Source organism: Oncorhynchus mykiss, chromosome 8 (assembly GCF_013265735.2).
Source record: "Oncorhynchus mykiss isolate Arlee chromosome 8, USDA_OmykA_1.1, whole genome shotgun sequence".
Taxonomy (NCBI): Eukaryota; Metazoa; Chordata; class Actinopteri; order Salmoniformes; family Salmonidae; genus Oncorhynchus; species Oncorhynchus mykiss.
This window is the reverse complement of record NC_048572.1, coordinates 63,402,905-63,426,944: the sequence shown is the minus strand read 5'-3', so window position 1 is coordinate 63,426,944 and position 24,040 is coordinate 63,402,905. Positions and strand designations below refer to the sequence as shown.

The following is a 24,040-nucleotide window of genomic DNA, read 5'->3' as shown; positions in this document are numbered from 1 at the left end:
CCAGAAAATCACATTGTAGGATTTTTAATGAATTTATTTGCAAATTATGGTGGAAAATAAGTATTTGGTCAATAACAAAAGTTTATCTCAATACTTTGTTATATACCCTTTGTTGGCAATGACAGAGGTCAAACGTTTTTTGTAAGTCTTCATAAGGTTTTCACACACTGTTGCTGGTATTTTGGCCCATTCCTCCATGCAGATCTCCTCCAGAGCAGTGATGTTTTGGGGCTGTTGCTGGGCAACACGGACTTTCAACTCCCTCCAAAGATTTTCTATGGGGTTGAGATCTGGAGACTGGCTAGGCCACTTCAGGACCTTAAAATGCTTCTTACCAAGCCACTCCTTCGTTACCCGGGCGGTGTGTTTCGGATCATTGTCATGCTGAAAGACCCAGCCACAGTCCGGGCTCGGGCTGGGCCACTCAAGGACATTCAGTGACTTGTCCCGAAGCCACTTCTGCGTTGTCTTGGCTGCGTGCTTAGGGTCTTTGTTCTGATGGAAGGTGAACCCACATCCCAGTCTGAGGTCCTGAGTGCTCTGGAGCAGGTTTTCATAAACAATTTCTTTGTACTCTGTTTATTTCCCTTGATCCTGACTAGTCTCTCAGTCCCTGCCGCTGAAAAACATCCCCACAGCATAATGCTGCCACCACCATGCTTCACCGTAGGGATGGTGTCAGATTTCCGCCAGATGTGACACTTGGCATTCAGGCAAAATATTTCAATCTTGGTTTCATCAGACCAGAGAACCCTATATCTCATGGTCTGAGAGTCTTTATGTCCCTTTTTGCAAACTCCAAGCAGGCTGTCATGTGCCTTTTACTGAGGAATGGCTTCCGACTGGCCACTCTACCATAAAGGCCTGATTAGTGGAGTGCTGCAGAGATGGATTCTCCCAGAGGAACCATGGAGCTTTGTCAGAGTGACCATCTGGTTCTTGGTCACCCCCCTGATCAAGGCCCTTCTCCCCTGATTGCTCAGTGTGGCCAGCTCTAGTAAGAGTCTTGGTGGTTCCAAATTTCTTCTATTTAAGAACGATGGAGGCCACTGTGTTCTTGGGGACCATCAATGCTGCAGACATTTTTTGGTACCCTTCCCCAGATCTGTGCCTCAATACAATCCTGTCTCGGAGCTCTATGGACAATTCCTTCGAGCTCACGGCTTGGGGTTTGCTCTGATGTGCACTGTCAACTGTGGGACCTTATATAGACAGGTTTGTGCCTTACCAAATCATGTCCAATCAATTGAATTTACCACAGGTGGACTCCAATCAAGATATAAAAACATATCAAGGATGATCAATGGAAACAGGATGCACCTGAGCTCAATCTTGAGTCTCATTGCAAAGGCTCTGAATACTTATGTGAAAAAGGTATCGGTTTTACATTTTTTATGCATTTGCAAAAATTTCAAAAAACGTTTTGCTTTGTCATTATGGGGTATTTTGTGTAGATTAATGAGGAAAAAAATATTGAATATATTTTAGAATAAGGCTGTAATGTAACAAAATGTGGAAAAAGTCAAGGGGTCTGAATACATTCCAAATGCACTGTATTTTAGAATTTTTACACTTCATATCCAGGTTATCCTAAAGTATCTAAAAATGGATTGTGTAACTCATTGTTACACAGTGCCTTCAGAAAGTATTCATAACCCTTGACTTAATCCACATGTTTTTTACATTACAGCTTGAATTCAAGATGGATTAATTAGATTTTATTTCTCACCCATCTACACACAATATTCCATAATGACAAAGTGAAAGTGTTTTTAGAAATGTTCGCAAATGTATTGAAAATGAAATACAGAAATACACTGCTCCAAAAAATAAAGGGAACACTTAAACAACACAACGTAACTCCAAGTCAATCACACTTCTGTGAAATCAAACTGTCCACTTAGGAAGCAACACTGATTGACAAAACATTTCACATGCTGTTGTGCAAATGAAATAGACAACAGGTGGAAATTATAGGCATTTAGCAAGACACCCCCAATAAAGGAGTGGTTCTGCAGGTGGGGATCACAGACCACTTCTCAGTTCCTATGCTTCCTGGCTGATGTTTTGGTCACTTTTGAATGCTGGCGGTGCTTTCGCTCTAGTGGTAGCATGAGCCGGAGTCTACAACCCACACAAGTGGCTCAGGTAGTGCAGCTCATCCAGGATGGCACATCAATGCGAGATGTGGCAAGAAGGTTTGCTGTGTCTGTCAGCGTAGTGTCCAGAGCATGGAGGCGCTACCAGGAGACAGGCCAGTACATCAGGAGACGTGGAGGAGGCCGTAGGAGGGCAACAACCCAGCAGCAGGACCGCTACCTCCGCCTTTGTGCAAGGAGGAGCAGGAGGAGCACTGCCAGAGCCCTGCAAAATGACCTCCAGCAGCCCACAAATGTGCATGTGTCTGCTCAAAAGATCAGAAACAGACTCCATGAGGGTGGTATGAGGGGCGGAGTCCACAGGCGGGGGTTGTGCTTACAGCGCAACACCGTGCAGGACGTTTGGCATTTGCCAGAGAACACCAAGATTGGCAAATTCGCCCCTGGCGCCCTGTGCTCCTCACAGATGAAAGCAGGTTCACACTGAGCACATGTGACAGACGTGACAGTCTGGAGACACCGTGGAGAACGTTCTGCTGCCTGCAACATCCTCCAGCATGACCGGTTTGGCGGTGGGTCAGTCATGGTGTGGGGTGGCATTTCTTTGGGGGGCCGCACAGCCCTCCATGTGCTCGCCAGAGGTAGCCTGACTGCCATTAGGTACTGAGATGAGATCCTCAGACCCCTTGTGAGACCATATGCTGGTGTGGTTGGCTCTGGGTTCCTCCTAATGCAAGACAATGCTAGACTTCATGTGGCTGGAGTGTGTCAGCAGTTCCTGCAAGAGGAAGGCATTGATGCTATGGACTGGCCTGCCCGTTCCCCAGACTTGAATCCAATTGAGCACATCTGGGTCCTCATGTCTCGCTCCATCCACCAACACCACGTTGCACCACAGACTGTCCAGGACTTGGCGGATGCTTTAGTCCAGGTCTGGCAGGACATCCCTCAGGAGACCATCTGCCACCTCATCAGGAGCATGCCCAGGCGTTGTAGGGAGGTCATACAGGCACGTGGAGACCACACACACTTCTGAGCCTCATTTTGACTTGTTTTAAGGACATTACATCAAAGTTGGATCAGCCTGTAGTGTGGTTTTCCACTTTAATTTTGAGTGTGACTCCAAATCCAGACCTCCATGGGTTGATAAATTTGATTTCCATTGATCATTTCTGTGTGATTTTGTTGTCAGCACATTCAACTATGTAAAGAAAAAAAGTATTTAATAAGAATATTTCATTCATTCAGTTCTAGGATGTGTTATTTTAGTGTTCCCTTTATTTTTTTGAGCAGTGTATATACATTACCAGTCAAAAGGTTGGATACACCTACTCATTCCAGGGTTTTTCTAAATTTGTACTATTTTCTACATTGTAGAATAGTAGTGAAGACATCAACACAATAAAATAGCACATATATATGGGATCATGTAGTAACCAAAAAAGTGTTAAACAAATCAAAATATATTTTATACTTGAGATTCTTCAAAGTAACCACCCTTTGCCTTGACAGCTTTGCACACTCTTGGCATTCTCTCAACCAGCTTTATATAGTGGTCAGAGCCTGGTAATGTCAAAATCAAATGAAATGAAATCACATTTTATTGGTCACACACATTTAAAATGATATGATTTCATTTGATTTGATTTTGACATTACCAGACTCTGACCACTATATAAAGCTAGTTGAGAGAATGCCAAGAGTGTTATTGCTGGTGCAGCGAAATGCTTGTTTTTCTAACTCCAACAATGCAGTAGTATGTAACAATTCACAACAATACACACAAACCTAAAAGTAAAAGAATGAAGTAAAGAAATATATAAATATTAGGACAAGCAATGTCTGAGTGGCATTCAGTAAATTACAGTAGAGTACAGTATATACATATGAAATGAGTAAAACACTATGTAAACATGATTAAAGTAACTAGTGTTCCATTTAAAGTGGCCAGTCATTCCATGTCTATGTACATAGTCAGCAGCCTCTAAGGTGCAGTGTTGAGTAATCGAGTTGTAGCTGGCTAGTGATGGCCATTTAACAGTTGGATGGCCTTGAGATAGAAGCTGTTTTTCAGTCTCTCGGTCCCAGCTTTGATGCACCTGTACTGACCTCGCCTTCTGGATGATAGCGGGGTGAACAGGCCGTGGATCGGGTGGTTGATGTCCTTGATGATCTTTTTGGCCTTCCTGTGACATCAGGTGCTGTAGGTGTCCTGGAGGGCAGGCAGTGTGCTCCCGGTGATGCGTTGGGCACACCACACCACCCTCTGGGAGAGCCTTGCGGTTGCGGGCGGTGCAGTTGCCGTACCAGGCGGTGATACAGCCCGACAGGATGCTCTCAATTGTACATCTGTAAAAGTTCATGAGGGTCTTAGCGGCCAAGCCAATTTTTTTCAGCTTCCTAAGGTTGAAGAGGCGCTGTCGCACCTTCCTCAATACACTGTGTGGGTGGACCATTTCAGATTGTCAGTGATGTGTACGCCGAGGAACGAGAGCCCACAGTCCTTGGGAGCAGACCGTGTCGGTGGCACTGTGTTATCCTCAAAGCGGGCGAATAACGTGTTTAGCTTGTCCGGGTGCAAGACGTTCATGTCCGCGACGTGGCTGGGTTTCCCTTTGTAATAGATGATTGTCTGTAGACGCTGCCACATACGTCTCGTGTCTGAGTTGGTGAACTGCGACTCCACTTTGTCTCTGTACTGACGTTTTGCCTGTTTGATTGCCTTACGGAGGGAATAATTACACTGTTTGTATTCAACCATATTTATCAGTCACCTTGCCATGGTTAAATGCTGTGCATTGCGCTTTCAGTTTTGCACGAATGCTGCCATCTAATAGTCACATTGGGAACAACATCCCCTATACACTTCCTGATGAACTCAGTCACCGTGTCCGTGTACACATCAATGTTATTCTCAAAGGCTACCTGGAACATATCCCAATCCGCATGATCAAAATAATCTTGAAGCATGGATTCTGATTGGTCAGACCAGCGTTGAATAGACCTTAGCACAGGTACTTCCTGTTTCAGTTTCTGCCTATAGGAAGGGAGGAGCAGAATGGAGTCATTATCTGATTTGCCAAAGGGAGGGCGGGGAGGGCCTTGTAGCCATCTAAGAAGGGAGAGTAACAATGGTCAAGAGCTTTTGTAGCACGCGTACTACAAGCAATGTGTCGATAAAATTTCGGTAGCTACAATTCTCTTTGGAGGTTGACATTTGATTGTGAGATATTCTATGTCGGGTGAACAAAAGGACTTAATTTCCTCTATGTTATTACAATCACACCATGAGTAGTTAATCATGAAACATACACCACCGCATTTCTTCTTCCTGGAAAGTTTTTTATTCCTGTCTGTGCAATGTACTGAGAACCTAGCTGGCTGTATGGACGAGAACAGTATATCCAGAAAGAGCTACGATTCAGTGAAAAAGACTATGTTACAGTCCCTGATGTCTCTCTGAAAGGAGATCCTCACAATGAGCTCGTCTGGGTGGTGTACACGCCCCCTGAGTACGACTACAATATCTCTTCTCTGCCGGTGGAGTCTTGGAGCAGCCTCTGGGATAAGTTCAATTGCACTGGAGGGTACGAACAAAGAATACAATTCGGGAAAGTCTTATTTCTGGTCAGAAATGCTGGTGAGTTACTGCCGCTCTGATATCCAAAAGTTATTTCCGTCTGTATGTAATAACACAAAAAACGTTCTGGGCTAACAATGTAAGAAATAACACACAAATAAACGAAATACTGCAAAGTTGCTTAGGAGCTAGAAGCAGAGCTGCCATATCTGTCGGCGCCATCTTCGAGGAAATAGGATGGGACATGAACCTAACAATTACTAATTCAATAATTCAAATAAAACATTTTCTGAACAGGGAAAGAAAGTCATCACCAAAGTAACTGAGAATACAATACATGGGATGAAGAAACAATAAGCTCCATACTATATTAAGAACTGATACTGTATACTTGATGTTGGGGTGGGATTGGCGTGTGGTGTGGTCCTGTGGATGGCTTTTTACCATTTCTTTGGATTAGTCATCTCTAATTCATTGTTACTAACAAGTTCGGTCCAAATCAGATGTTAGGTACTATATTTATTGAATATTATAGGAATCTTATGAATTAAAAATGGGCCATTTGGGTGCAATCAATTAGCTTAATTTCTCAGAAAACAAATATTTCAACAAAATAATGTTGCAGGAATGTTAATCTTATCCGTTTCTAACAGAAACGATTTCAAAACAATCTGAGATGAAGGGTGTCAAAATCCTATTTCTTGTGCTTTTTGAGGTGGAATGACCCTTTTGTAAAACAAGTGTTTGATAGACTGAAGTCATGTTCTGGTCTTTGAAGTGCGTTTTCAAGCGGAAATTAAATGTCATAAGGTAGTTAACATGCTCAACTCAGACAAAAAGTGTATATCTTCACGATGTGCCAAATCTACACTTCAATATGGCAGATGGACTAGGATTTTAGGACAAAAACAAGGTGAAAACAGATAATTCCTTGCTTCAAATAAGGGTGAAGCCTAACAGCCTTTTGAAACACAAACACAAGGCGAGCCTGCTATCCATCCAGACAAAGACAACTAATCCAAACTAAACTGTGGGGAAAGTGATTCATGATCCATATAAAGACATATTTTAGTGTGAAGGATTCCAAAAGGCTCTGTTTTTACATTCAGAGTTTGAAGGAAAGAGAAATAGAGCATGGAACACTAGGAGAGGAGTATATTTCCAAGAGACAGTGAGGGAGAGGGCTAGGTGGAGGAGAGAAGAGCGTGTCTGTGTCCCAGAAGCCTGGAGAACAGTCTGGTTTCTTTATGAAGGAGCAGCAACACCTGCAGTCCCACCACCACCAGATTGCCTGCCTGTCTGCGCAGTCAGCAGACGTAAGTCTGTCTGTGGCTGCCTGACAGGGTGGTCTCTCTCTACAGAAGACAGACACTTCCATCTAACTGCTTCGTGAGTGGAGGCGTAATGCTTTTACCAGCCACGCTCTTCATTTATCCTGTGATGAGAGAGGCAAACCACCTGATACGGATGGTGCTCAGAGGCATACTGAGCCCCTTGAGGAGCAATTGCTTCAGGTGATTTATACACTGCTCAAAAAAATAAAGGGAACACTTAAACAACACAGTGTAACTCCAAGTCAATCACACTTCTGTGAAATCAAACTGTCCACTTTGGAAGCAACACTGATTGACAATACATTTCACAAGGTGGAAATTATAGGCATTTAGCAAGACACCCCCAATAAAGGAGTGATTCTGCAGGTGGGGACCACAGACAACTTCTCAGTTCTTATGCTTCCTGGCTGATGTTTTGGTCACTTTTGAATGCTGGCAGTGCTTTCACTCTAGTGGTAGCATAAAGACGGAGTCTACAACCCACACAAGTGGCTCAGGTAGTGCAGCTCATCCAGGATGGCACATCAACGCGAGATGTGGCAAGAAGGTTTGCTGTGTCTGTCAGCGTAGTGTCCAGAGCATGGAGGCGCTACCAGGAGACAGGCCAGTACATCAGGAGACGTGGAGGAGGCCGTAGGAGGGCAACAATCCAGCAGCAGGACCGCTACCTCTGCCTTTGTGCAAGGAGGAGCAGGAGGAGCACTGCCAGAGCCCTGCAAAATGACATGCATGTGTCTGCTCAAACGGTCAGAAACAGACTCCATGAGGGTGGTATGAGGGCCTGACGTCCACAGGTGGGGGTTGTGCTTACAGCCCAACACCGTGCAGGACGTTTGGCATTTGCCAGAGAACACCAAGATTGGCAAATTCGCCACTGGCGCCCTGTGCTCTTCACAGATGAAAGCAGGTTCACACTGAGCACATGTGACAGACGTGACAGTCTGAAGACGTTCTGGAGAACGTTCTGCTGCCTGCAACATCCAGCATGACCGGTTTGGTGGTTGGTCAGTCATGGTGTGGGGTGGCATTTCTTTGGGGGGCCGCACAGCCCTCCATGTGCTCGCCAGAGGTAGCCTGACTGCCATTAGGTACTGAGATGAGATCCTCAGACCCCTTGTGAGACCATATGCTGGTGTGGTTGGCCCTGAGTTCCTCCTAATGCAAGACAATGCTAGACCTCATGTGGCTGGAGTGTGTCAGCAGTTCCTGCAAGAGGAAGGCATTGATGCTATGGACCGCCCGTTCCCCAGACCTGAATCCAATTGAGCACATCTGGGACATCATGTCTCGCTCCATCCACCAACGCCACGTTGCACCACAGACTGTCCAGGAGTTGGCAGATGCTTTAGTCCAGGTCTGGGAGGAGATCCCTCAGGAGACCATCCGCCACCTCATCAGGAGCATGCCCAGGCATTGTAGGGAGGTCATACAGGCACGTGGAGGCCACACACACTTCTGAGCCTCATTTTGACTTGTTTTAAGGACATTACATCAAAGTTGGATCAGCCTGTAGTGTGGGTTTCCACTTTAATTTTGAGTGTGACTCCAAATCCAGACCTCCATGGGTTGATAAATTTGATTTCCATTGATCATTTTTGTGTGATTTTGTTGTCAGCACATTCAACTATGTAAAGAAAAAAGTATTTAATAAGAATATTTCATTAATTCAGATCTAGGATGTGTTATTTTAGTGTTCCCTTTATTTTTTGAGCAGTGTATATAAAGCAACTGCTCTTTGCTTCATTTGGATAGCATTTCTGTATAAGAGAACCACTGTTCTCAGGTTGTATGTAATATGTACAGTACCAGTCAAACGTTTGGACACACCTACTCATTCAAGGGTTTTTCTATATTTTTACTATTTTCTACATTGTAGAATAATAATGAAAACATCAAAACTATGAAATAACACATGGAATTATGAAGTAAGCAAAAAAGTGTTAAACAAATCAAAATATATTTTCGATTCTTCAAAGTAGCCACCCTTTGCCTTGATGACAGCTTTGCACACTCTTGGCATTCTCTCAACCAGCTTTACCCGGAATGCTTTTCCAACAGTCTTGAAGGAGTTCCCACAAATGCTGAGCACTTGTTGGCTGCTTTTCCTTAACACCGCGGTCCAACGCATCCCAAACCATCTCAATTGGGTTGAGGTCAGGTGATTGTGGAGGCCAGGTCATATGATGCAGCACTCCATCACTCTCCTTCTTGGTCAAATAGCTCTTACACAGCCTGGAGGTGTGTTGGGTCATTGTCCTGTTGAAAAACAAATTATAGTGGGACTAAGAGTAATCCAGATGGAATGGCGTATTGCTGCAGAATGCTGTGGTAACAATGCTGGTTAAGTGTGCCTTGAACTATAAATAATTCACTGACAGTGTCAACAGCAAAGCACCCCCACACCATCACACCTCCTCCTCCATGCGTCACGGTGGGAACCACACATGCGGAGATCATCCGTTCACCTACTCTGCGTCTCACTAAGACACAGTGGTTGGAACCAAAAATCTCAAATTTGGACTCATCAGACCAAAGTACAGATTTCCACAGTCTAATATCGTGTATCTTGGCCCAAGCAAATCTCTTCTTATTATTTGTGTCCTTTAGTAGTGGTTTCTTTGCAGCAATTCGACCATGAAGGCCTGATTTACGCAGTCTACTCTGAACAGTTGATGTTGAGATGTGTCTGTTACTTGAACTCTGATGCATTTATTTGGGCTGCAATTTCTGAGGCTGATAACTCTAATGAACTTATCCTCTGCAGCCGAGGTAACTCTGGTTTTCCTTTCCTGTGGCGGTCCTCATGAGAGCCAGTTTCATCATAGTGGTTGGTTTTTGCAACTGCACTTGAAGAAACTTTCAAAGCTCTTGAAATTTTCCGTATTGACCTTCATGTCTTAAAGTAATGATAGACTGTCGTTTCTCTTTGCTTATTTGAGCTGTTCTTGCCATAATATGGACTTGGTCTTTTACCCGATAGGGCAACCTTCTGTATACCAACCCTACCCTGTCACAACACAACTGATTGGCTCAAACACATTAAGGAAAGAAATTCCACAAATTCACTATTAACAAGGCACACATATTAATTGAAATGCATTCCAGGTGGCTACTTTGAAGAATCTGAAATATAAAATATATTTTGATATGTTTAACACTTTTTTGGTTATTACATGATTCCATATGTGTTATTTCATAGTTTTGATGTCTTCACAATTATAAAAAAAATGTAGAAAACAGTAAAAATTAAGAAAAACCCTGGAAATGAGTAGTGGTATCCAACATTTTCACGGGTACTGTAGATGTCATAACCAGCCATAAAATAATGCAATAGATGTCACAACAGGTCTAAATATGTGTCATGACAGTGTTATGACCATATTATAAACAGGATATAAAGTATGTCAGCTGTTATGACATATGACGCTGGGTGTCAAGTAAAGTGTTACCAGAAAAAGTAGACAGCCAGGACATGTTTTTGCATTAGCACTATTTTGGTGGCCTCGGGTACATTCAAATGCCATGATTCTATCCAAAATACACAGTGAAATTATTGAATACTTTATCGACTTCACCACCCAGATTGGAAAAATGTGTTGTTATATTGTGTAGAAAGTCATGACTTTACAATTTATACTGAACAAAAACATAAACGTAAAATGTTGGTCACGTGTTTAATTAGCTGAAATAAAAGATCCCAGACATTTTCCATACACATTATTTTTTTATTTCTCTCAAATTTTGGGCACAAATTTGTTTTTAGTGGGCATTTCTCCTTTGCCAAGAAAATCCATCCACCTGACAGGTGTGGCATATCAAGAAGCTGATTAAACAGCATGATCATTACACAGGTTCACCTTGTGCTGGGGACAATAAAAGGTGCAGTTTTGTCAAACAACACAATGCCACAGATGTCTCATGTTTGAAGGGAGTGTGCAATTGGCATGCTGACTACAGAAATGCCCACCAAAGCTGTTGAATTTTTATTTCTCTACCAACGTTGTTCTAGAGAATTTGGCAATATGTCCAACCGGCCTCACAACCGCAGACCACGTGTAACCACGCCAGCCCAGGACCTCCACATCTGGCTTCTTCACCTGCGGGATCGTCTGAGACCAGCCACACGGACAGCTGATGTAACTGAGGAGTATTTCTGTCTGTAATAAAGCCCTTTTGTGGGTGAAAACTCATTCTGATTGTCTGGGCCTGGCTCCCTATGCCCTCCCAGGCTCACCTATGGGTGCACCCCTGCCCAGTCATGTGAAAACCATAGATTAGGGCCTAGTTTATTTATTTAAATTGACTGATTTATGTATTTTATAAAAAAATAAATGTTTTATTTATTTTATTAAAACAGAAAAAATAAGTAAATAGCCCACATATTCCCAGGTTTCTGTTTTTCCCAGTTATGTCAGGTTTCCACTCTCAAAATTACACAAAAACCACACTAGATGTTCTAAGTGCACAACAATGTTTAAACCACATCAGGTCACCACTTTTGAGGTCTGGGAAAAAGCTGAGAATGTAGATTTTTTTTTACCCTTTAATTCAATTGAGCACGAAGCAAGAGGCTGTGTTTAGCAGTGTTATTGTAGCACACATGAGTTTGCAAACCAAATACCCACTGGATTGATAATAATAATCATTATATCATTCTGCCAGTTAAGCATAGGATACTTTTTTGGGCTAACATTTAAGTCAAATCAAATTGAAGGTTTTTGGGAAAGCCTTTCTATCTACCAGAGACTGTTTTCATTAGCTAACGGCTACACAAATTGGTAGACACCGCACAGACAGACAAGGGGCATTCTCGTTGCCTCTTCAGAAAGTTGTGGGAACACACAAATCACTGATGCTTTCTGTTCATGTCTTATGGTAAACCGTGGAAAATTAATACATTTTCAAAACATTTAGTTGATTTAGTTGAACATGATTTGGAAATGCACACACCTGTCTATATAAGGTCCCAACCACGAGGACGAAGGAATTGTCCGTACAACTCAGAGACAGGATTGTGACGAGGCACAGATCTGTGGAAGGGTACCAAAATATTTATGCAGCATTGAAGGTCCACAAGGACACAGTGGCTTCCTTCATTCTTAAATGGAAGAAGTTTGGAACCACCAAGACGCAGTCTAAAGCTGGCCACCCGGCCAAACTGAGCAATCAGGGGAATGGGGCCTTGGTCAGAGAGGTGACCAAGAACCCGATGGTCACTCTGACAGAGCTCCAGAGTTCCTCTGTGGAGATCGGATAATCTTTCAGAAGGACAACCATCTCTGCAGCACTCCACCAATCAGGCCTTTATGGTAAATTGGCCACTCCTCAGTAAAAGGCACATGACAGCCTAAAGACATGGCACCTAAAGACTCTCAGACCATGAGAAACAAGATTATCTGGTCTAATGAAACCAAGACTGAACTCTTTGGCCTGAATGCAAAAAGTCACACCTACGATGAAGCATGGCCATGGCAGCATCATACTGTGGGGATGTTTCTCAGCGGCAAGGACTGAGAGATCCTTGATGAAAACCTGCTCCAGAGCGCTCAGGACCTCAGACTGGGGTGAAGGTTCACCTTCCAACAGGACAAGAACCCTAACCACACAGCCAAGACAATGAAGTCGCTGAATGTCCTAGAGTGGCCAAGCCCGAGCCCGGACTTGAACCTGATCGAAAATCTCTGGAGAGACCTGAAAATAGCTGTGCAGCAACATTCCCCATCTAACCTGACAGAGCTTGAAAGGATTTGCAGAGAAGAAATGGGAGAAACTACCCAAATACAGGTGTGCTAGGCGTGTAGCGTCATACCCAAGAAGACTCAAGGCTGTAATCACTGCCAAAGGTGCTTCAACAAAGTACTGAATAAAGATTCTGAATATTAATGGAAATGTGATACTCAGTTTTTATAAATGTCATTATGGGGGACTGTGTGTAAACTGATGAGTAAAAAAAATATTTACTAAATTTTTGAACACGGCTGTCACATAACAAAATGTGAAAAAAGGCAAGGGGTCTGCATACTTTCCGAGTGGACTGTATGCATGAATACTGACATATAAACAAAGCAAATAAAGAAACGTCCCTTTTTCAGGACTCTGTCTTTCAAAGATAATTCGTAAAAACCCAAATAACTTCACAGATCTTCATTGTAAAGGGTTTAAACACTGTTTCCCATGCTTGTTCAATGAACTAGAAACGATTAATGAACATGCACCTGTGGCACGGTCGTTAAGACACCAACAGCTTACAGACGGTAGGCAATTAAGGTCACAGTTATGAAAACGTAGGACACTAAAGAGGCCTCTCTACTGACTTTGAAAAACACCAAAAGAAAGATGCCCAGGGTCCCTGCTCATCTGCGTGAACGCACCTTAGGCATGCTGCAAGGAGGCATGAGGACTGCAGATGTGGCCACGGCAATAAATTGCAATGTCGTACTGTGAGAAGACTAAGACCGCGCTACAGGGAGACAGGACGGACAGCTAATCGTCCTCGCAGTGGCAGATCACGTGTAACATCACCTGCACAGGATCGGTACATCCGAACATCACACCTGCGGGACAAGTACAGGATGGCTACAACAACTGCCCCAGTTAGACCAGCAACGCACAATCTCTCCATCAGTGCTCAGACTGTCCGCAATAGGCTGAGAGAGGCTGGACTGAGGGCTTGTAGGCCTGTTGTAAGGCAGGTCCTCACCAGACATCACCGGCAACAACGTCGCCTATGGGCACAAACCCACCGAGAAAGGACTGGCAAAAAGTGCTCTTCACTGACGAGTTACGGTTTTGTCTCACCAGGGGTGATGGTCGGATTTGCATTTATCGTCGAAACAATGAGCGTTACAACGAAGCCTGTACTCTGGAGCGGGATCGACTTAGAGGTGAAGGGTCCGCCATGGTCTGGGGAGGTGTGTCACAGCATCATCAGACTGAGCTTGTTGTCATTGCAAGCAATCTCAACGCTGTGCGTTACAGGGAAGACATCCTCCTTCCTCATGTGGTACACTTCCTGCAGGCTCATCCTGACATGCCCCTCCAGCATGACAATGCCACCAGCCATACTGCTCATTCTGTGCGTGATTTCCTGCAAGACAGGAATGTCAGTGTTCTGCCATGGCCAGCAAAGAGCCCGGATCTCAATCCATTTGAGCACGTCTGGGACCTGTTGGATCAGAGGGTGAGGGCTAGGGCCATTCCCCCCAGAAATGCCCGGGAACTTGCCTTGGTGGAAGAGTGGGCTAACATCTCACAGCAAGAACTGGCAAATCTGGTGCAGTCCATGAGGAGGAGATGCACTGCAGTACTTAATGCAGCTGGTGGCCCCACCAGATACTGACTGTTACTTTTGATTTTTACCCCCCCTTTGTTCAGGGACACATTATTCCATTTATGTTAGTCACATGTCTGTGGAACTTGTTCAGTTTATGTCTCAGTCGTTGAATCTTGTTATGTTCACACAAATATTTACACATGTTAAGTTTGCTGAAAATAAATGCATTTGTCAGTGAGAGGACGTTTCTTTTTTTGCTGAGTTTACATGTATGCACACAGTACCAGTCAAAAGGTTGGACACACCTACTCATTCAAGGGTTTTTCTATATTTTTACTATTTTCTACATTGTAGAATAACAGTGAAGACATCAAAACTAAACTAACACATATGGGACATTGTAGTAACCAAAAAAGAGTTAAACAAATCAAAATATATTTTATGTTTGAGATTCTTCAAAGTATCCACCCTTTGCCTTGATGACAGCTTGGCACACTCTTGGCATTCTCTCAACAACCTTCACGAGGTAGTCACCTTTTGACTGGTACTGTATATGAAGGCTGTTGTTACAGATATTGCCATAGCACAAGCAAGACGCAGTCTCTACACATTGCATTGGAGCAAAACTCTGCCTTCTGTGTGATGTAATCTTTATAGTTATGCTGGCATATAGTCAGAGTTGCTGAAAAAATAACTACAATAGCTAATGTTTGCACTTTAAATCCCTATTGACTGCCTGTCTGCGTCTTGCTTGTTGATATGCTGTGTACATATAACTTATAACATATCACTTAACCTAAATAGCGGCATGGAGGCTAACTCCCCTCCTGAAAAAAGAACATGAAATCGCTAGACTGCCTGTTGTGTCGTGCTTATGTCTGCTTTGATTACTGCTACAACAGACAAAGAACTACGTTTGTTCGAAGAAGCAGCAACGGAGTCACAGAGAGAATGAGCACTGAGCAGTAGCTGAAAGGATTCTGATGGGAAAGCGCGCAGAGGATCCCAAACATGCGCAGAAAACTTCCAGGTTCAGAAAATCCGGAATCACAGCCAGTCCGTAGAAAAAAAGGATGTTACTTTTTAATTCATTAAGATTAATAACATTCAAATTGAATGGGAAATTGGAGCTTTGATATGATGAAATCAAAGGGCATTTGAGTGTAGAACTTAAAGACAGCGGTTGTTGTTATCCTCCAGGCTATTTAGAGACATTTATTGCAGTTATTATAAGTAATGCTTTTATAATGATAGGTTACATTAACCTCTGCTCTGTTACAGACTCGGTTAGCCTTTTTTGGTGGATATCTTTGAATTGTGCTCTTTCTGTGCTTTAAACTTAAAAGGAGTTGTGTGGGGGGTTTGTGCTGGGCTGTGTTGAGCTGGGCTGTGGGGCTGAATGTGTGGGAAGTACAAGGGTCTAGCTTGTAATTTGGGTTTTCTGGGAGCCGCTCCATAAGTCAGTGCTTTCCAGGTTACGGCAGGCTAATCAGGTCCAGTCGCACTCTGATAACTGGGCCGGGCTGAGAACTTGGAACATGGATGGGGAGGGACGGAAGGGGGTTGGTTGGGAGGGGGGTAAATGTTGCAGTATTTGGTGCAGGGGGCCGTGGTGTAGCAACACCCTGTTGTTCAGTCAATTAGGCAGAGCAGGCCCTGGACATTTTAGGGGCGCCTCTGGCAGTGTCATTGATGGAGAGGTTAGAGAACAGGCCAGGACCACCCGGAATTCAACAGCCCCCAGACCCCTCCTCCCCCACACCACCCCCCAATCCCAAAAACACACACTGACTAAATCACAGGAACACAAACACACACACACAACCCCCCTCCCCCCCAGCTCCATCTAGGGAGTATGAACAAGGGGATTAGGAATATAAAACAAGTAAAAGCTCAATTATACACAGAGGGTTCAGTTTTAATGCCATCTAAGAAAGCATAGAATAAAACGCATCAGTCACATAAAACACTGACCCACACAAGTTCACACATGCTACTTTGGCTAGTAACGTGTTATTTCCTGCTTCTTAGGGTTGCAAAACTCAGGTACCTTTCCCCAAATTCTTCAGAAATCCCAGTTGGGAAGTTTCCCAGATTTCCTACGTATTCTCTATGTCCTTATTCCAGGAATCTTACAAACAGTATTTCTGGAAAACCTAGGAATTTTGGGATACTGGAATTTTGCAACCCTACTGTTGCCGGATAAAGTGGAGGTGAGTGGGACTTGAGTGTGTGATGGCAAGGTGAGGCAGTAGTATGCTCACCCTCTGGCTCTATGCGCTGGGCACTCCCTACCAGGCAATATTTGATGTCTGCACCTCGGCTGATCACAGCGTTACTGCAGATCACACTGCCCTGGATGTTACACCTGTAGAACAAACACACAGCACCATCAACCATACTTCCCCTTGAGAACTAGTACACTATCACACTGTGCAGATTGTGGGTACCTGCGAAGACATCCCAGAGTTGATTGCTGGCCATTGGACACTTGCTCTCTGACCTAATGCAAAGTTAAAATCCTGGTCTTGTGTACCTTATTTGAACATCTACTCGACCAGGCTTCATTTTCAAGGAGGACGTTTTCTGGATGCAATATTTGAGAAGATGCTTTCAACTGCACAGGCTTTCATTAATCCACGCGCACACACACACTCTTTCATGGGATCACTTTGGCACCATAAAACTTTATAACTTTATGTGCACAGTTTGATGTTTACTTAACATGCCTGGGCCAAGCCAGCTTTTTTTTCTTGATGCATGAAGACCATATTTACAATGAAATTTCTCTTTCATGTCTTCAGCTAATTGCACAGCAGAGGGAGGGCCTTGTCCTTTCCTGCCTCTAACCCCTCCCTTAAAGGAAACATGACCCCTTAGAGTTTTCAGCTGTCTTGTTTTATTTTCCTCAAGAAACTAGATTAGCATACATATTAAAGAAAAACACCAGCCTCTACCTTGTGTGTGCAAATTGATACACTATCATCGACATTTAGAATATTAGGTATTCGATATCGTCAGGTTTATTTTTTATTTTGTTGAGGGCAGGGGGTGACAAAACATTATAGACAGGTGTTCATCAAGGCTGAGACCAAGCACACGCCCCATGTCGAAATAAAAAACCCATTCTGGATCCTATGTTATAATTATTATGGGTACTGAGCTCAGTCTAAATAGTGGGTTTCAGACATTAGGCTTATGTGATGTCTAGGTAGGCAGTATACTCATTCATTTGAGTGGGGTAGCAATTCTCTATGGTAAGTAGACCGTGATCTTTCAAATTCCTCATTAACTGTTAATATCATGTTTTAAACATCTTAATTGTTCCTTCATTACCTTGATTGTGTCTATTCTACATTTAAACTGAGATGTTAAATGTTTAACTAAAGTTTGGTATGATTTTATTTGATCAATAATAGAGAAAATCCTGAATTAATCAATGAATCTCAATTCAGGATTGAATCTCATCTTCCTTTGTGTAACTGTCATAGTGAAACTCCAGACCCTGGTTGACAGGCAAAGGCATGCTAACAATCAGAATATCAACAGATGGAAAGTCTGTGAGGTGTTGGTGCTGTGTTGGGTTGGGGTTAGTTTAAGATAGCAGGGGAACCGACAACCCTGCCCGGGGATGGTTGATGTTCTGCACCACCTGGGTTGGCAGTCCAGACTAAGGCCACCATAAAGTCTCCTCTGGAGGATAGAAACAGAGTGAGCTCTGTGGGGCAGGCTGGGGAGCAACATGTATGTCTCTCCCTCCTAGAGAGACTGACGAGCTTGGCCCTGCAGCCACTAACACAGGCAGGTCTGTATTGGCTGCTGCTGCTGCACTGGGGCTATTCAGGTGGTGGTGGAAGGGTTGGAGGGAGAGGAAGGGGGGTGAGCAGGGAGGGAGGGAACCGGGTGGGGGGTTCATGGCAATGGGAGATTACAAGGATTGGAGTTTTAAACTGAGAGACCACCAAAGAAGCCCAACTGAAACACCACTAATTACTGACACTGTGCTCCTCCTCGCTGTGACCCCCCCACCCCCACACCTCAACCACCCACATCCTCTGCCTGCTTCCCCGCGACCTCGACCGCAGCCCCCCCAAATAGCCTCTGCTTTGTAAACAAGCACTCCTACATGCAAACAAAGGGGCCAAAAAATGCAAGTGCCTTCTTTAACATGCCAGGGATTTGCTAATCCCCTCGTACATTTTTTTTATGTTGCGAAATAATTGCCATTTCTTTATTTTCCTATTTTCTCTCTTTCTTTCTTTCTCTTTATGCGTGCACTAACTCGGACATGAGGGTACCCCCGCTGGCTCAGGCCTCCCTGTCTTTAAGAGAGACTGTGCTAAAGCCCAACTCTGCCAGATAAAGCTCTTCCCCAGGATTTGAGGATGTCTGAATTTAAAATAACAGGGTCCTTTTCTACTTCTCAGTGGCCTCTCTCCTGCGATTCATGTCATGCTTGCAGTTTTCAATCACCAGCCAGGACATCCTTTCAACCAGCCAGCACGAGTGAAAATACTTTAATTAAAAATGTCTCCCAATGCTAGACTGAAAAAAAAAAAAAAAAAAAAAAAAAAAAACGATTCATAGTAGGTTTACATGGTAAGCAATCCACCCACAATTAATAGTTGAATATGACACTTTAAAAAAGGTAGAAAACTGAGGTAAAAGTTTTTATTTTATTTTTTTAAATCCACTTGTGAGTTATATGAAGGAAGTGAAATACGTTGTTGCTGAGAATCTAGTTACAGCATAGTTTAACCATGTATATTAATCACCTATGTGTTTATGTATGCCATTGTAAGCGTGCTCTGGTTCACTGCACACCAATGGACATTGTCAACATAGTGTTCTCTGTTTCCCCCACATATCACATAAAACAAGCCTCAGGCAGTCAGTCCCCTCCTCGCACTGCAGCCCACCCAAACACAAACACGGTTGCTTTACTCTCCTTGTGGGAACCAAACAACTGATTCCCATTCCAAATCCTATTTTCCCTAACCCTAACATTTAACCTAACCTAACCCAACCCCAAACCCTAACTCCTAATTCTAATCCTAAACCTAAAAAAGCATTTTGCTTGTGGGGACCGGTGAAATGTTCCCACTTGTGCAAATGTTCCTTGTTTTACTATCCCTGTGAGGACTTCTGGTCCCCACAAGATAGTAAAACCAAAAGACACACATACTCCGGAGTCATCCATACACTCTGGCCTCTAAAACCTAATGGTTCAACTTTGTGGTTTAAAACTATACTGGGCATAATTGGAGAAGGGAGTTTACTACCCGGTCTTTTCCAAATGGAAATAACAGTGTGTGTGTTACACTGCTTTCTCTCTACCATAAAGTGTCATCTGTGACTACCTGGTAAAATGTCCTGGGATCACAGATTCTGAAGTCTAAGGACACAGTGGTAGAAATAGTCCAGACCTGTATACAGGAGGCTCTACTCACCCCTCCTCGATGGTGACTCCGTGCATGATGATGGAGTTGGTTACTTTGACCTTCTCTCTGACGGTGGTGGACGCGCCGATCATTGATCTCTTGATGGATGCCTTGTCTGAGATTTGACAGGATGCTCCTATTATGCTGTCAGCACCAATCTGGCAGACAATAACCAGATGTGGTAGAACGAAGTCAGGAAAAAGAGATCATAAGCCGAAAAGACCACACCAGAATGTACACTTCCCTCTGTTCCCTTCATACACTACTATATTAGTCAAATTTCCAGTGTAAAAATCAAACTCTTACACACACACACATACACACACACACACACACACCAAAAAAAGAAACGTCCCTTTTTCAGGACTCTGTCTTTCAAAGATAATTCGTAAAAATCCAAATAATCTAGATCTTCATTGTAAAGGGTTTAAACACTGTTTCCCATGCTTGTTCATGGGAAAGAACCATAAGCAATTAATGAAAATGCACCTGTGGAACGGTCGTTAAGACACTAACAGCTTACAGACGGTAGGCAATTAAGGTCACAATTAAGAAAACTTAGGACACTAAAGAGGCCTTTCTATTGACTCTGAAAAACACAGGGTCCCTGCTCATCTGCGTGAATGTGCTTAAGGCATGCTGCAAGGAGGCATGAAGACTGCAGATGTGGCCAGGGCAATACATTGCAATGCCCGTACTGTGAGAAGCCTAAGACAGCGCTATAGGGAGACAGAACGGACAGCTGACCGTCCTCGCAGTGGCAGACCATGTGTAACAACACCTGCACAGGATCGGTAAATCCAAACATCACACCTGCGGGACAGGTACAGGATGGCAACAGCAACTGCCCGAGTTACACCAGGAACGCACAATCTCTCCATCAGTGCTCAGACTGTCCGCAATAGGCTGAGAGAGGCTGGACTGAGGGCTTGTAGACCTGTTGTAAGGCAGGTCCTCACCAGACATCACCGGCAACATCGTCGCCTATGGGCACAAACCCACAGTCGCTGGACCAGACAGGACTGGCAAAAAGTGCTCTTCACTGATGAGTTGCGGTTTTGTCTCACCAGGGGTGATGGTCGGATTCGTGTTTATCGTCGAAGGAATGAGCGTTACACCGAGATCTGTACTCTGGAGCGGGATTTATTTGGAGGTGGAGGGTCCGTCATGGTCTGGGGCGGTGTGTAACAGCATCAGCAGACTGAGCTTGTTGTTGCAGGCAATCTCAACACTGTGCGTTACAGGGAAGACATCCTCCTTCCTCATGTGGCACACTTCCTGCAGGCTCATCCTGACATGACCCTCCAGCATGACAATGGTCCTACATCTGTAAGAGGTGTAGTTGCCAAATGTCCCCAACTGTTGAACAGGACAAGAGGAGCTGAGGGCCTCTGCTAGTGGCCTCCTCTGCCTCTTATGCTCCTTAATCCCCTATGACACACACTTAAAGCATCTTCCCTCATAGACAACTAACAAGAATAGCATCTGACTAACCAAAGCACACTCACTCTAATGGCATCCTCAATCACAACGCTCATTCTACTACAACCTGCTAATGACTCAGATGCAGTCCGAAAATACACATCGTACCAGACATCTAAGAGAACCACCCATCTAGCTACTAGGCTAGCTACACACCAGACAGCGCACAGATATCGCTGCTGATGGATGGACTGCAGGCTCATCAAACAGCTTCGGGGCCTGGAACACAAGACAATAAGGTATACATGTTCATAGAAGAGGATAAAACAATAATGCCAGTAATGTACAGGGAGCATGGTCCTCACCAGATAAAAGGTAATGTTAATCACATCTAAAAGTTGTAAGCTAGGGTTACTAACAGAGCAGGCTATTAGTTTGATGTGGCAGGTAAAGAAAGCAGTGTACGAGAAGAGCATGCTAGCCATGAAGCAGTCAGAAACAGATGAATACATGTTCAGTACATCTAGTTTCACTCTCTCACTTAGCAGGCGATTGGCTTCGATGTAGGCCGCTAGCGTGTTGACGCGGTAACACATGCCCTCGTCCATGATGTGCACGTAGCAGCGCAGGAGTCCTCCGTGGTAGGCCTCAGTCATGTCCCCACGATGGTCATTCCAACAGGACCTCTCCCGGGTTAGCTGCAGCAGCACCTCATCCCTGGACCAGATCTGAATCTCTACACACACAGACAGCAGATACACACAGTTGAGTGTGTATGTGTGTGTGTGCATGAGGTGAGTTACAACCTAGCTATGGAAACTCTCTTCAAATGTTCAAGTATGGTTTCATTACCTACGTTTGCATTGCCATCCTTTTTCTTAAGCTTTTGATCAGCTTCATCGTTGACATTCGGAGAGGTCATGGATTTAGAGAACTGTTTGCGGACGAGATACGGGACTAACTCTCCCCGAATCGAAGAGACAGATCTTTGAGAGAAAAATACAATACTTACTCAGTTGTTGAAATTCACTGAAAGTAAAAAATACATTTTACTCTCATGAAGTCTAACATTTGACCCCCAACTCTTTTGAAAAGTAATAGCATAGAATCAGGACAACATTTGACCGTGGCAATTGACCTGCATGCGGACCCCTGTTCTACTCATAATATTTATATTTTGATTCAGGTATTTCCTCATGACCAATCAAAACGATAGAAGTAGGAAGTAGGGAGAGGGGGGTGAGAAGGGGGGAAATGCCTTTGAGTGTACATAGCTAATGTCCATGCACTGAACGCTTTCACAAGTTCTAGGCCCATCTCTGCTCATGAGGGTTACCGCTAACCAGAAAACAAAGAAATAACCACGATCATTTCACAGTGTACACGTTCATGGGTTTCCTAACAGGTTAAAAAAGATTAGGCTGAATCATGGTTTCAAACTACCATGTAAGCCCGGTAGGCAATTTAACTTTCTCCTCCTTCTCCGCTCTCCTGCACTCCACTCAATGTCCCTCTCCATCTCTCACTCTCTTTTTAGTTTCTTTTAAGGGAGATTAGAATTTCCATCTGAATGCAGAGAAAGAAACAACAGTTACTCTGTCCATTTTTCTCCTTGAGCGCTCCACAGCAGAGCAGCTTCAAGAGGGAGAGATAGAGAAAGAGATGGAGAGAGAGAGAGAGGTAGAGAGAGAGAGGGGGAGGGAGGGAGAAAAAGGGGAGAACATGGAAAAAAAGGGGGACAAAAAGAAAGTCCACCTACTTTGATGCGGGAGAGAAAGAAATAAGCGGTTAGTGCTTTTGAGGTCTCCCGAGTCTGGGTGGCAGATAACATTAAATTATATTTATATCAGGATGACTGGTGAATTCAAATGTTAAAGCAATGGGAAGCAGCAGGAACAAGCGTCTGCAATGCAGAGTATTTATGCAAACTACCAGTAGAAAATTCCTATTTGGAGGGAAAGTGGGCCGAGTGAGTGAGTCAATGCACTCCCCAATTAATGCCACCTGCACTTATTTTCAACACCACTTAAAGGAGCTGTTGGGTCTCCTCACAATGCCAGTTTAACAAGCACAAAAGGGACGGGGGGACTAACTGGGGTACTGGACTGGGGGGTGGGTGGAGGAAGAGGTTGTGCTGCTGCTTTTTGGTCTTGCTGGAGTTGGCGGGAGGGGGGGGGGGGGGCAGTTTGGTGGGGGCTAGCAATTACTAGACCCATTTCTCATTCAAGCCCTGTTCTGTCCCCCTCCCAGTTCTGAAGTATCCCCTGCCTAGGATGTATGGGCAGGAGAATGTGAGTAGATGAATGCAACACCACTAGAAATATAGGCTACATCAATAGGATGTACATTTATCAAATTGGGACACACTTCAACTAAGTGGTCTAAGCATCTAACAGTGCCTTCAATTGATTGGCCTTGATTTTAAGGATCCAGTACATCTTTTAAATTGTGGACCATTTGATCTGGTGGTGACCACAGAGATCCATTAAATGACTTCAATATGTTGGAAGATACATGTCAGTCTATGGTGGTGGTCCTATTATATACGGTAACCCAGAAAAGTACAGTGGGCAATAAACAGACTTTCTGATTGGCCCAAAGTGATTGCAGTTTAATAGAAAACCAGAAGTATGAGGAAGTGAGATGATCAACACAGTTGTGATTGAGGTGTACCTCTGACACTAACGCACAAGGGGGCTAAAAGCCTAATAAACTGCTGAAGTGGCACATTGTAAAACAAATTAACACCTGACAAGAATACCTACCAGCCTCAAAGCCTTTCTATAGTCACAGCCTGTTCTCAAATTCAACACGCATGAACCTTGGCAAAAAAGGTGCTATTCAATATTTCACCTGTGTATAGCAATGCACTGTATTCACATTTATGTGGA

At 43.9% G+C, this 24,040-nt stretch overlaps 1 pseudogene; it reads right to left on the bottom strand.

Annotated features, from left to right (window-relative positions):
- LOC110530316 overlaps positions 1 to 24,040 on the bottom strand; it is a 54,537-nt pseudogene that overhangs the window by 3,633 nt on the left and 26,864 nt on the right.